Below are 14,456 nucleotides of genomic sequence, written 5' to 3'. Positions count from 1 at the left end.
AAAATAAAAATTATCAATAGGGACGCCATACTTCAAACACATTCTTTGGAATTTATGCAATCCAAATCACCATGACTCTACCATCGTTGTATCACAACGTTTTTTTAAAATATTATTTTCCAACTGTTTATAATGGTAGAAGCGGAGAGGAGGCGGTAAGGTGCTGGGCAACATTAACTTACACTTCTTAGTAAAAAGTAAATTACTACACGAAGATTAGATTTCAGTATTAAAGCTCAAAACTTAGTTTTCATTCACAGCTTAACATCACATACCCCTATTGCTCATAGTACAGTTTGTAATGACGCTAGGCTATAAGAGTAACAGCTTAACAGTTAGATGGGAAAGCACATGAAATCAAGCTAAAATTTCAAGGTATACAACGTAAATCATAGACACATAGTCTTCTCAGGCAGTATCTACCTGCAGGAGCAGATGCATCTCATTAGAAACAGCGGTAATTCCAAGATAAGGATAGTGAGAGGTAGGAATTAAGTAGTTATTTTTTTGTAACTAACACCGAATATTAATACAGGGTGTTTCAAAAATGACCGGTATATTTGAAACGGCAATAAAAACTAAACAAGCAGCGATAGAAATACACCGTTTGTTGCAATATGCTTGGGGCAACAGTACATTTTCAGGCGGACAAACTTTCGAAATTACAGTAGTTACAATTTTCAACAACAGATGGCGCTGCAAGTGATGTGAAAGATATAGGCGACAACGCAGTCTGTGGGTGCGCCATTCTGTACGTCGTCTTTCTGCTGTAAGCGTGTGGTGTTCACAACGTGCAAGTGTGCTGTGGACAACATGGTTTATTCCTTAGAACAGAGGATTTTTCTGGTGTTAGAATTCCACCACCTAGAACACAGTGTTGTTGAACAAGACGAAGTTTTCAACGGAGGTTTAATGTAACCAAAGGACCGAAAAGCGATACAATAAATGATCTGTTTGAAAAATCTCAACGTGACGGATGAACGTGCTGGAAAGGTAGGGCGACCGCGTACGGCAACCACAGAGGGCAGCGCGCAGCTAGTGCAGCAGGTGATCCAACAGCGGCCTCGGGCTTCCGTTCGCCGTGTTGCAGCTGCGGTCCAAATGACGCCAACGTCCCCGTATCGTCTCATGCGCCAGAGCTTACACCTCTATCCATACAAAATTCAAACGCGGCAACCCCTCAGCGCCGCTACCATTCCTGCACGAGAGACATTCGCTAACGATGTAGTGCAAAGGATTGATGACGGCGATATGCATGTGGGCAGCATTCGGTTTTCAGACTAAGCTTATTTTTACCTGGACGTCTTCGTCAATAAACAGAAATGGCGCATATGGGGAACCGAAAATCCCCATGTTGCAGCCCCATCGTCCCTGCATCCTCAAAAAGTACTGGTCTGGGCCGCCATTTCTTCCAAAGGAATCATTGGCCCATTTTTCAGATCCGAAACGATTACTGCATCACGCTATCTGGACATTCTCGTGAATTTGTGGCGGTACAAACTGCCTTAGACGACACTGCGAACACCTCGTGGTTTATGCAAGATTGTGCCCGGCCACATCGCACGGCCGACGTCTTTAATTTCCTGAATGAATATTTCGATGATCGTGTGATTGCTTTAGGCTATCCTAAACATACAGGAGGCGGCGTGGATTGGCCTCCCTATTCGCCAGACATGAACCCCTGTGACTTCTTTCTGTGGGGACACTTCAAAGACCAGGTGTACCGCCAGAATCCAGAAACAATTGAACAGCTGAAGCAGTACATCTCATCTGCATGTGAAGCCATTCCGCCAGACAGGTTGTCAAAGGTTTCGGGTAATTTCATTCAGAGACTACGCCATATTATTGCTACGCATGGTGGATATGTGGAAAATATCGTACTATAGAGTTTCCCAGACCGCAGCGCCATCTGTTGTTGACAATTGTAACTACTGTAATTTCGAAAGTTTGTCTGCCTGAAAATGTACTGTTGTCCCAAGCATATTGCAACAAACGGTGTATTTCTATCGCTGCTCGTTTAGTTTGTATTGCCGTTTCAAATATATCGGTCATTTTTGAAACACCCTGTAAATGTAACACAAGAAACTAAGAGTTCAAGAAGTATCAGTTACTTTGACGTACAGTAAAATCGAGTTGATGTGTACCATCCATTTTATTAAGGACATTTAATTTTGCTTGCCGTTCTTCACTGCTGAGTACACTACACTCGTCTTTGTGATATGTACTGTAATGTATTTCAATTGAAAACTTACGCTGGACGCCTATTATTCGGCAGCACAGCAAACACTGTGAGTTTCCGCCAACGGCGACAAAAAAGATTTGCAGTTCCCAGTCATTTTTAAACGACTGAGAACATAGACCTCCCGTCCTTTGCTTTTTTACAGCACTTGCCATTTCTCAGTACTTCTCTGTTAAGGTTACGGGCACGGTCACCAGGGGTAAACGAGACTGGATATCTTGCGCTCTTGCTTGTACCACAGGGAAATGGAGCCTCCGCCGTTCATTTAGGACACATGTTTAATAACAGATGTCGCTGTCGCTCGCTGTCGCACAGGTGCGTACACTTCCGCATGTCTGCACATTGTGCAGCGTTTGGCCGGCCCTGCCCTAAGGGCTTGCACTTATACGTTTGCTATGTGCAATAGTTGTTGATTAGAATGTTAACAAAACACGAACAACTGCAGGTCAAAGTACGTTTCAAGCGCTGACATGAGAATAAACATAATTCGGTTTTCAGATGTAACCATGACGCAGGAAGAGTGTAAGTGGTAGAAAAGTTCTCACCAGTTTCTGGAGGACTTGATAGAACAACACCACCGGCGCCTAGCTTAGCTCTCTCGATCTGTTAAGGTTAACACGGTGGCGACAGGATATCAGACTATAAGTACGACATTAACCAGACTCCCATAGCAATGACCCGCAATGTCAGCAATTGATTGCAGGCTCCGCAATATCCCGTTCCACAAAATTCCAAAACAGCACACAGTTTCCTGAACTGTTCTCCAGGATATTAATAGAGCCCTTTGAGACACACGTGCATCTAGCAATGGCAGGCCGATCAAGCAGTTAGACAAGTAGCAGCCAGCTTAGACTCACTGCAGCCAATGGCTCGGCGCCTGTCGTCCATGTCCGCGTCACTCGCGACTCCTCGCAGGGGGCCACCACACAAGACATGGCGGTGCTCTCGAAGTCGGAACCACGCGGCTGCTACGGTCGCAGGTTTGAATCCTGCCTCGGGCATGGATGTGTGAGATGTCCTTAGGTTAGGTTAAGGTAGCTCTAAGTCTAGGGGACTGATGACCTCAGATGTTAAGTCCCATAGTGCTTAGAGCCATTTGAACCATTTTTCAACTCTCGAATTGAAAATCAACTCTCGAATTGAAAACCACAGCAACGCGTACGAGATCGAATAGCATGCCGCACGCTACACAGGAAACCTTCTGGCGGTAAAATTTCGAGAGAACAGTCAAAGTATCCAAAAGCTAAAACACAAAGCAAAACCATCGCTAAAGAAGTTTTTTAAAGGCAAGCGTAACGGATCAGTTTTTTCTTATGGAGACCAGGTGCAAACTTTGAAACTTCCCACCGCACTCTCGTTGGGAAATTTTGTACGGTAGTGATGCGCACTGACAGATTTAGCTTCCACCTGACTGAACAAAGTACTTGGTGCCGCGGGGCAGTTTTGTGTGAGAAACGTGTGGTGGCCACCCCGAGACTACGAAGTTACACCAGAGCACAGCATATACACTCCTGGAAATTGAAATAAGAACACCGTGAATTCATTGTCCCAGGAAGGGGAAACTTTATTGACACATTCCTGGGGTCAGATACATCACATGATCACACTGACAGAACCACAGGCACATAGACACAGGCAACAGAGCCTGCACAATGTCGGCACTAGTACAGTGTATATCCACCTTTCGCAGAAATGCAGGCTGCTATTCTCCCATGGAGACGATCGTAGAGATGCTGGATGTAGTCCTGTGGAACGGCTTGACATGCCATTTCCACCTGGCGCCTCAGTTGGACCAGCGTTCGTGCTGGACGTGCAGACCGTGTGAGACGACGCTTCATCCAGTCCCAAACATGCTCAATGGGGGCAGATCCGGAGATCTTGCTGGCCAGGGTAGTTGACTTACACCTTCTAGAGCACATTGGGTGGCACGGGATACATGCGGACGTGCATTGTCCTGTTGGAACAGCAAGTTCACTTGCCGGTCTAGGAATGGTAGAACTATGGGTTCGATGACGGTTTGGATGTACCGTGCACTATTCAGTGTCCCCTCGATGATCACCAGAGGTGTACGGCCAGTGTAGGAGATCGCTCCCCACACCATGATGCCGGGTGTTGCCCCTGTGTGCCTCGGTCGTATGCAGTCCTGATTGTGGCGCTCACCTGCACGGCGCCAAACACGCATACGACCATCATTGGCACCAAGGCAGAAGCGACTCTCATCGCTGAAGACGACACGTCTCCATTCGTCCCTCCATTCACGCCTGTCGCGACACCACTGGAGGCGGGCTGCACGATGTTGGGGCGTGAGCGGAAGACGGCCTAACGGTGTGCGGGACCGTAGCCCAGCTTCATGGAGACAGTTGCGAATGGTCCTCGCCGATACCCCAGGAGCAACAGTGTCCCTAATTTGCTGGGAAGTGGCGGTGCGGTCCCCTACGGCACTGCGTTGGATCCTGCGCAGCTAACGCCATTCGACGGCCAACACCGCGGTTCCTGGTGTATCCGCTGTGCCGTGCGTGTGATCATTGCTTGTACAGCCCTCTCGCAGTGTCCGGAGCAAGTATGGTGGGTCTGACACACCGGTGTCAATGTGTTCTTTTTTCCATTTCCAGGAGTGTAGTATGGTTTAGAAAGGAGTTGGTAACAGCAAGTCAGGGTTTGACACTGTATTTGGTAACACGTGCTGCTTACGAGCACAAATACGGTGAAACATTTTGGTTGGGCTTTTGGTTAGTCGTTTTCATTTCGTGACCTAGGTAATCTATGAATTAATTAAATTAAATATAATGGGAGCTACGTTGCTAAATTTCGCATGTGTAAAAGTCTTATCGGTTTTCAACTTAGTTTTTGAGAGAGCGATTTGGTTTCGTTGTTGATCGCACCGGTTAGGATTTCGTGTTCGTGCACTAAAGATTCTTTTGAGTAGAATGTACGGCCGCGAACCAAGATTCAGTGCAACCGCACTCAATTCGTACGAATGATCGGTGAACATAACTTGTAGTCATCTTGATTAATAGGGTTTCTGCCTCTTATTCGCGTCTTTCCTGCACTATAACTGCGTGACTCGCAGTCTTCTTAAGGTGCTGCTGACTGTGTAGAATGAGTCCGGTGTTTATGCCTATGTTGTGCTAGGCGTTCGCTCTGCGGTCCGCACAGGAATCAGTATCAGACAGCACGTGAAGAAGACTGCTAGTCACGCAGTTGAAATATCGTGCAGGAAAGACGCGAATAACCGGCAGACACCCGATTAAGCAAGATGACAACGCCTCGCCGGGAAAGCTCGAACAATTACGAAACTTTTAGTGTTTTGTCTCCCTTGATGTAAAGAGAGCTGGAATTTTTAATGCGTTCAAAAGAGCGAACTTGTCTGATCTCTCTTATGGAATGATCATTTTTGCTCACATGACAACGTCCCCAGAATTTATCAGGCAAACAAATCGCTTAAGGAACCCCAATGTTAAAGTGAAACTTGTTTCTTAGATGATTGCTAAACTTCGAGGAGAGAATAGTTCGTTTTAATAAATGTTGTTTTCATGGGGTATGATTCCTCGTCACGCATCCAACCGGCCCTTCTCACCTCCTGCGATAGAAGTACATCACACATTATAACACTGCCACTGTATAGTTTTAATGAAAAATTATATTGGCGGCTATTATCTACGTTGACAAAAACAAATCCTGACAGCAAAAAATAGTTAATGTAGAGAATGAAATTTCGCGAATACATTTCTTTAGGTAACATATTTAAGAGATTAACATTGCAAGATTACAGGTTAATGTATGAGCGACGTAAGTCATGGCAAAAGTGAAGTGCTGTTACATTAACAGTAGATGTAAACGCCAGGCTGTTGAATGCAAGCTTGCAAACGTTCATACATTGTCTTGTACAGGCACCGTCAGTTTGTGGGATGGAGTTTCCTGCCTGCTAGACTTGGCCGGTCAATACAAGGATTTGTCAATGACGCTGGAATGTCGTCCGACGATGTCTCTTACGTGCGCAATTGGAAACAGGTCCGATGATCGACCAGGCGAAGGCAACATGTCGGCACTCTGTAGAGCACGATGGATTACAACAGCGGTTTGCGGGCGAGCGTTATCCCGTTGGAGAACCCCTTGGAATGCTGTTCATGAATGGCAGCACGACAGGTCGAAACACCAAAGTGACGGACAGTTTTGCAGCCAGGGTGCGTGGGATATTTGTTCATGAGACCCAGAAAATATTAGATACAGGCTCCCAGGTAGATGCCATTTTCCTTGACTTCCGGAAGGCGTTCGATACAGTTCTGCACTGTCGCCTGATAAACAAAGTAAGAGCCTACGGAATATCACACCAACTGTGTGGCTGGATTGAAGAGTTTTTAGCAAGCACAGCACAGTATGTTGTTCCCAATGGAGAGACGTCTACAGACGTTAAAGTAACTTCTGGCGTACCACAGGGGAGTGTTATGGGACCATTGCTTTTCACAGTATGTATACATGACCTAGTAGTTAGTTTCGGAAGTTCAATGCGGCTCTTCGCGGATGATGCTGTAGTATACAGAGAAGTTGGTGCATTAGAAAATTGCAGCGAAATGCAGGAAGATCTGCACCTGATAGGCACTTGGTGCAGGGAGTGGCAAGTGACACTTAACATAGACAAATGTCATGTTTTGCGAATACATAGAAATAAGGATCCTTTATTGTATGATTATATGATAGCGGAACAAACACTGGTAGCAGTTACTGTTGTAAAATATCTGGGAGTATGCGTACGGAACGATTTGAAGTGGAATGATCATATAAAATTAATTGTTAGTAAGGCGGGTACCAGGTTGAGATTCATTGGGAGAGTCCTTAGAAAATGTAGTCCATCAATAAAAGAGGTGGCTTACAAAACACTCGTTCGACACTTGAGTATTGCTCATCTGTGTGGGATCCGTACCAGGTCGGGCTGACAGAGGAGATAGAGCAGATCCAAAGAAGAGTGGCGCGTTTCGTCACAGGGTTATTTGGTAAGCGTGATAGCGTTACGGAGATGTTTAGCAAACTCAAGTGGCAGACTCTGAAAGAGAGGCGCTCTGCATCGCGGTGTAGCTTGCTGTCCAGGTTTCGAGAGGGTGCGTTTCTGGATTAAGTATCGAGTATATTGCTTCCCCCTACTTATACCTCCAGAGGAGAACACGAATGCAAAATTAGAGGTGTTCGAGAGCGCACGGGGGCTTTCCGGCAGTCCTTCTTCCCGCGAACCATACGCGACTGGAACAGGAAAGGGAGGTAATGACAGTGGCACGTAAAATGCCCTCCACGACACACCGTCGAGTGGCTTGCGGAGTATAATGTAGATATAGATAACCAGGACTGTACTCCTGCTGTCACATGAAATCGCACCCCAGACCATAACTCCAGGTGTAGGTCCAGTGTGTCTAGCCCTGCAGGCCATCAGTTGTCCGCCTTCTATCCAACACACAGTCATCACTTGCACTGAGGCAGCACCAGCATTGATCAGAATAAGCAACAGACCGCCACCCTGCCCTCCAATTAATTGTCGCTTGACACCACTGAAGTCGGAAATGGTGCAATGGTGGTGGTTTATAGTCAGTGAAATACACGCTGCACGGCGTCTGACTCGCAGCTGTACTAGCAGTATCCCATCAGTAGCAACTCATTACGAAATCATCTTCCAAAACCTTCAGGTACCGTTCGGTAGTCACCGTGACATCAATGAATATCGCACTGATTATTCGATGACTGGACACTTTACACTATACAGTCAAGGTGAAGAGGTTTCTCGATCGCGAATTGCGGATTCTCAGTTCCCAAATGCTCCAGTTTTGAATATTGATGCACCCATCCAAATGAAAGTTGGCTTCATCGTTAAACCAAACCATATTCACGTATTAATTCCCATCATGCCCCGCCGCCAACCGTGCAGTCTGAACGTCCTAACGCAAACCGTTCAGAAGTTACGACGATTTTATTTCATATAGCTCAATAAATGGAACCCTGTACGTGGAACTAGCTTTGAAATACCGATAGCTGGTGGTAGCTGTGCCATGTTGTGCTTCGAAATACAAGGTTTTGGCAAATATGTATACATGATTAACGATTGAAGTTCAATGTGTTGCTAAGTTTTTCCGTTAAAGAAAACACTTCCGCTGCTACTGATTACCATGTAGCTGATATTTTGGTAGCGACTTTAATGGGGAATGGGAGTTGGTAGAAGTTCCGTTGTGATGGGATGTGGAATGTGTGCAGCTGTTGGAACGGTAAGATGTGTTAATGTAGTTGCGGCAGCATATGGTACCAGGAATGGCATTGGCGATGAGAGAGGGAACAATGAGGTTATAAGACTCTAGTTTGCGGACTGTGTGACAAATGTGGCGGTGCTCAGAGTGGGGGAGGAGTGCTGGATCTTTGATGCGACGGTAAAGGCTGCTTGTGGGAGAAGGTAAGCAACAGCTGCGAGGTGTAAGATGGTGAGCATGGTGCTCTAGGATTTTGAGGGGGACTAGGTGCGCAGTCAGGTACAATGTGTTCAGATGACCGTCAGACCACTCAGATTTAGGTCTCCTACAGTTTCTTTCAATCACTTTCATCGAATGCCAGGAACATTCAAATGGTGCAAATGACTCTGAGTACTATGGGACTTAACATGTGAGGTCATCAATCCCCTAGGCTTAGAACTACTTAAGCCTAACTAACCTAAGGACATCACACACATCCATGCCCGAGGCAGGATTCGAACCTGCGACCGTAGCAGTCACGCGGTTCCCGTCTGAAGAGCCTAGAACCGGTCGGCCACTGGAGCCGCCATCCCCCCCGCCTCCCCCAGAAATATTCCTCTTTCCCATTTGGTATTTGTGTCCCGTCTCAAATGATTCCTTCGTTTACTAAATCTTACCTCATTCCTTGCCACCAGAGCTTGGTAACCCACTTGTTTGTTTCGCTGTTTTAGTTCGCTTCTTTTTCTCCGTATCCACGTATATTCACTTCAGTACTCGGAGAACACTTGGTATGAGCCACACGATATGAATACAGATTTGACACAATATGCTCTGGAATATAGAGAAGCCATACTTCAGTAAATTACACGAACCCCATGGAAGGTTGGCCAGATATTTTGCTTCAGATAGTTTATGTAAAACAAATCAGTATATTACACGAACCCCATGAAAGGGAGTGTTGATATTTTGGTTCAAATATTTCATGTAACACAATTCGCTTGTGCTGAAGTACTTTGTACCATAAGTATGAGTTACCGAAATTACTTCCTCAGTTCCAGTTATTAATCATGTTGTTTGGCGTAAGATCCAACACCGTGTTACTAGTGGAGGCCGAAATGCACGCGTTTTAGCTCACGGAGGCTGGCGTCAGGAGGGAAGAACTATACTGACGTGAGGTCTGGAACATGACAAGGAATTAGAATTCAGAAAGCGGACGGAATTAGTTAGATGCCTAACTTTAATCCATTAATGATGAACGATTCTCTTGACGGTACATGATTCACAATATTATTTGTTCATAAGACATATAGTAACTGAATATGGCGCCTTGTTAGGTCGTTGCAAATGACGTAGCTGAAGGTTATGCTGATCTATCGTCTCGGCAAACGAGAGCGTAAGTAGACAGTGAACCATCGCTAGCAAAGTCGGCTGTACAACTGCGGCGAGTGCTAGGGAGTCTCTCTAAACTAGATTTAAAGGCTACCACCTAGCAAGTGTGGTGTCTGGCGGTGACACCACAAATCATACAACGTCTTGCAGCAGAAAGCTGCAGTTTTTACGTTTATATCGTATTACACACCTCTTTTTCAACTTTCCCTCCACTTTTCGTTTTCTTCTCCGCCAGAACAGTAGGCTACATATGCATTCGTTATAAACTGGTGCGGACCCATGAGATATTTCGAAAGTAGTTTTTCATGCGAGCGCACGTGCTGCTGTGTCGTTACCAACGAATAATAAAGACGAAATTATTACGACAGTAGCGGTTGCAGTGGCGTTGGCAGCAAGGTGCGGCCGCAAATGAAATTCCGACAGTGGCAGTGGACGCCGCCCCAGAGAATTATGTTTTAATAAAGAAGTGCTTACACGTGGCGCGCAGCAATCGACAAGCGCCAAAATTTGTCGCTGCCGGGTTTTGCGCGCCTCGGCAAGTTGGCGTCCCTGCGCGGGGGTGCCCCCAGCTCGTTATTAAACGCCACGCCTGGCCGCCGTCGGGCGAACCGCGCCGCGTTCGATACAACATGGCGTCGCCCACGCCGTCGCCGCGCGGGAGCCAAGAGCGGGAACAAAACCGGCAACCGTATACAGCACACTGATGCTGCTGCAGCTCCCGCCTCGTGACTGCTTCTGCTAATGGGAGGGACTCTGCTGTAAGAATTTATTACCTTCGTTCCACTGGACGTTAAAACAGTGTGCCAGGTATCACGCTAACAGACTCGCCCATTCTCTTTTGGCTCTAAGCCTGTTCTCGATAATTAGGGAAAAACAAATCTGATTTACTTCGGATAACGTACCGCCTCGATTCTTTAGAATATTGGGGAAAGTATTTATTTTACGATCAGTATTGTTAATATTATTATTAGTAGTAGTATTATTATAAACAATTTTTATTTTCTAATAAAACACTTGAAAGAAGTAGAATTTGCTATTTTTACTTACTTTATTATAGATTTTTGTACGTTATTTCGGGCAGTTGTTCTCTGTGCTTTAAGACAAAAAGTACGAGAAAATACTTTAACTCACGTGGTCCGATTTTTCTAGGTTTCACTTTACGTAAATCATCAAAAGACAACATATATTGATCTCAGTTTTGCGTGTAACTGGTTGGCTGGGTAACTGAACAGTGAAGGGAATTGGCATTTTTGAAAGCAGTCTAAACTGAAATGTCAGTATTATTCATGCCAATGTTTCTTAACAAAGTTTCAGTGGAGTGAGAAGCCGTTAACTTCATATGCTTCCAACTAGCAAATATCACATATGAGTCTCCAGGACTGCGTGAAGTAAGTAAACAGCGATCTAGCAATTGTAGCACTATTGTAGAATGGGTGTTTCAATTTTGTTTTGAGTGACGTGTATTGAACGCAATAAAGTACGATTATTCGGTTTTATATCTTTATGTATCAGTGCAGTGAGTCATGGATAAAGTCAGCTTCGTTAAACTGTATACTCTCTGAACACCTGATAAACGTAATTTTTATCGTGAATAGGATGATACGGATAACGAAAAAAATAGACTAAAAACGTGTCAGAAAAATTCATACAGCAGTGCAAAGACAAAACGATTGCGGAATAAGCGGGGAATTGTATATGATGCTCGGTTAACTAACCATACACGAAACGAATATAACGGAAAACGCAGATTATGTGAAGTTACTTTTAATATCCATCATTTGGGCTAGCTGCTCTTGCATCTTTGGGGTTTGCAGCTATATACGATAAGTTACAACGAGAATTGCTTCGTCTGGAGTAAAACAGAAGAGTGGAAAATCTTTTGTGCATCCATGTGTTATGTTTACTCATGCGTATGATTTTTTGCGGTTCAGATGGTTCACTGAACTGATTGCTCTTGGTGGGTGAGGTGAACGGTTTGTTCTTGTCATTTTCAGGTTAAGCAGATTGCCAACAAGTATTTAATGAGACAAATGATGATTAAACAAATTAATTTCATTTCTATTTTCGGTTTCTACTACTTCAGCATTCAGAGAGTGAGTTTTTCCTGGATTAATCTTTTGTAACTGGTTGATGGAAACTGTCTCCGAGTTTGATAAAAAAATAAATTACTTGTTTACATTAACTTAAATGTAGACTGTGTAGGTGCTGTGAGCTGTTTAGCGGCGGCAGGTATTTCTTAAATATCGCTAAAAGCAAAATAAAATATATTTCAAATGAAAACAATACTTTCTTTTGATACAGTGTACATTCCGTCATACCTTTGACAACCATTATATTTTTTTGCACAAAAAAGAAAGAAGAAAGATGAGGAAAACCTAATGATGGACTACGTTGGAGTACTACACTGAAGAGTATTTAAATAAGCTACAACAATGCCGACAACATAATTGTTTTTGACAGAGAGGAAGTTTACATAACAAAGCATAATATCAATTTATGAATAGGCAAATTTAAGGTATCGCCAAACTCAAAACTCATAGAGGCTATCACGTGTTAAGGAGACAGCTGTTTCTCCAGTTAACTTACTTAACTTAGATCTGCCTGTAGCCAGGCGGTTAAGGGCGTTCACAATTTGTGGTAATGGGAATACATTCTTTTTGGTAACTTTATTCAGCCGCCTGCACGAGTAGCAAGCCTCGTGGATACCACAGGAGAAGGCTTGTGAGTGATGATTAATGACATTACGTAAAATCTCCCATCTAAATTATTCGTCGTCCAGCAATGATGATGATTAATGACATTACGTAATATCTCCCATCTAAATTATTCGTCGTCCAGCAATGATGATGATTAATGACATTACGTAATATCTCCCATCTAAATTATTCGTCGTCCAGCAATGACCCCTGTGTAGCTGCGATGTTTCTTGGGTCGTCTGATCTGCCTGCCTCTATGGTCGCGAAAATTGCCACCATTCGCCGACTTTCCCCAATCAGGCCAGGACCCACTGACGGCTGGACACAGAATTTCTCTTGTAAGTTACCGAACCATCATCGATGACAATGACCCTCCTCGACTGTCTCTATGCACGTACCATTATAGACGAGCTGTGGTTAGGGACGAGCTGTGGTTGTTCATGACTCACTGTCCGCTTCAGATGACTATGGTCGTCGGTGGCACATTGTTTTCTTCTGTGAGGCGCAGTACCTTTTGTAGTCACTACAGCTTCACAGTGAAATTAAGCGTCTGGAGTGTTGACTACAAAGGTTCTTGTTGATTACGGTGGATTACATGTGCCATTAACTGCACACAGTCGTTTAGGATGAACTTTGTTGAAGTTCTTGGAATAACTAAGTGAGTTTGTACCTGTAATCTTTCAGAGCTCCTCGCCTGTGATGCTCATCCAGAGACGACATTATGGCTACATTCTGATAAAATCGTATTTCAGGGGTGGTTTCATGTTGTTGATATTCTTAAAACAGAGGTTCCTGTTGGCCGGAAATATTTTTTGTTAGCAGCCTTCGGTACACAGCTGGCAACGACACAAATGATGATCCGTAATATTCTAGCACCTAGATAAATTGACCGTCACGTCAGTGACAGCATCGACGTGGTTTTCCGACATCTTGGCAACTGTCGTTTATGGAGATTTTTCATATACGTTTGCCTCATCTTCATAGACGGTAGCCTCGTCCAGTCTTGTTGGTTTCGGATGTTGGCGAGTCGGCGGTGGCTCTGAGCGCGACGGAGAACGGATATGGAGGGACGCTCTCGTCAACTGTACGACGATGGATCTCACAGATAGGCTGCCTTACTCTCCATTTACTTAGCTTGCACTGAATTGCACTGCAGTTCACAATATTGTAGTCATTGGACACTCGCCCTTATTTAAAATAGCGTACGTGTGTCTCAAGTCGTCCATAACATATAAATACTGGACCGTTGTGTTCCATATATAGAAGTAGTAGGATAATGGACATACTAGCAATAAGCGCCGACTGAGCAGCTGTGAGCACAGTATCATATTAAAGGTGAAAAAACTACATATATTGATGTCAATATCCCTCTCATTCCGACACATTCTTCCAGACGATTTTAGTAATCTTCTGCATACTTTTCGTTCCGACTAAATTGTGATCTGAAACTCTATTTCTTCTTGTTTACCCCTTAAAATCCAAAATTTTATTTCCGAATGGCTGGGTGAACATAAACTAATGTAGATGAAATCTTCACGTCTTTCCATGCTGTTTGCAACTATGCCGCCTCCTGTCGTAATTTTCGAACACTGTATTGGCCATTAAAAGGTGAAATTTATATCAAAACTTAAGGAGCCTTTCCCTGCTCTGACTCTTACTACTGAGCCCATATCTGGCCCTGTTCTTTCTGCTTTTCCCTGCCTTCTGCAGAGTTCCAGCCTCCCTTGATTAGTAGATTTTCATCTCCCTTTACATACTGAGCTACACTTTCAGTAACGCCGTATCCATTCTCTGTCTTTTCCCTTTCATCTTGTGGTGTCGGCATGTACCTCTGAATTAGTGTTCTTGGCGTTCGTTTCATGTCGATTGTGATAAGAATAATCGAATCACTAAAATGTTCACAGTGACTCACTCTCCCCTACCTTCCTA

The sequence above is a fragment of the Schistocerca gregaria genome, chromosome 4 (genome assembly GCF_023897955.1).
Source record: "Schistocerca gregaria isolate iqSchGreg1 chromosome 4, iqSchGreg1.2, whole genome shotgun sequence".
Lineage (NCBI taxonomy): Eukaryota > Metazoa > Arthropoda > Insecta > Orthoptera > Acrididae > Schistocerca > Schistocerca gregaria.
The sequence above is the reverse complement of the archived record's forward strand: the minus strand, read 5'-3'. Positions refer to the sequence as shown.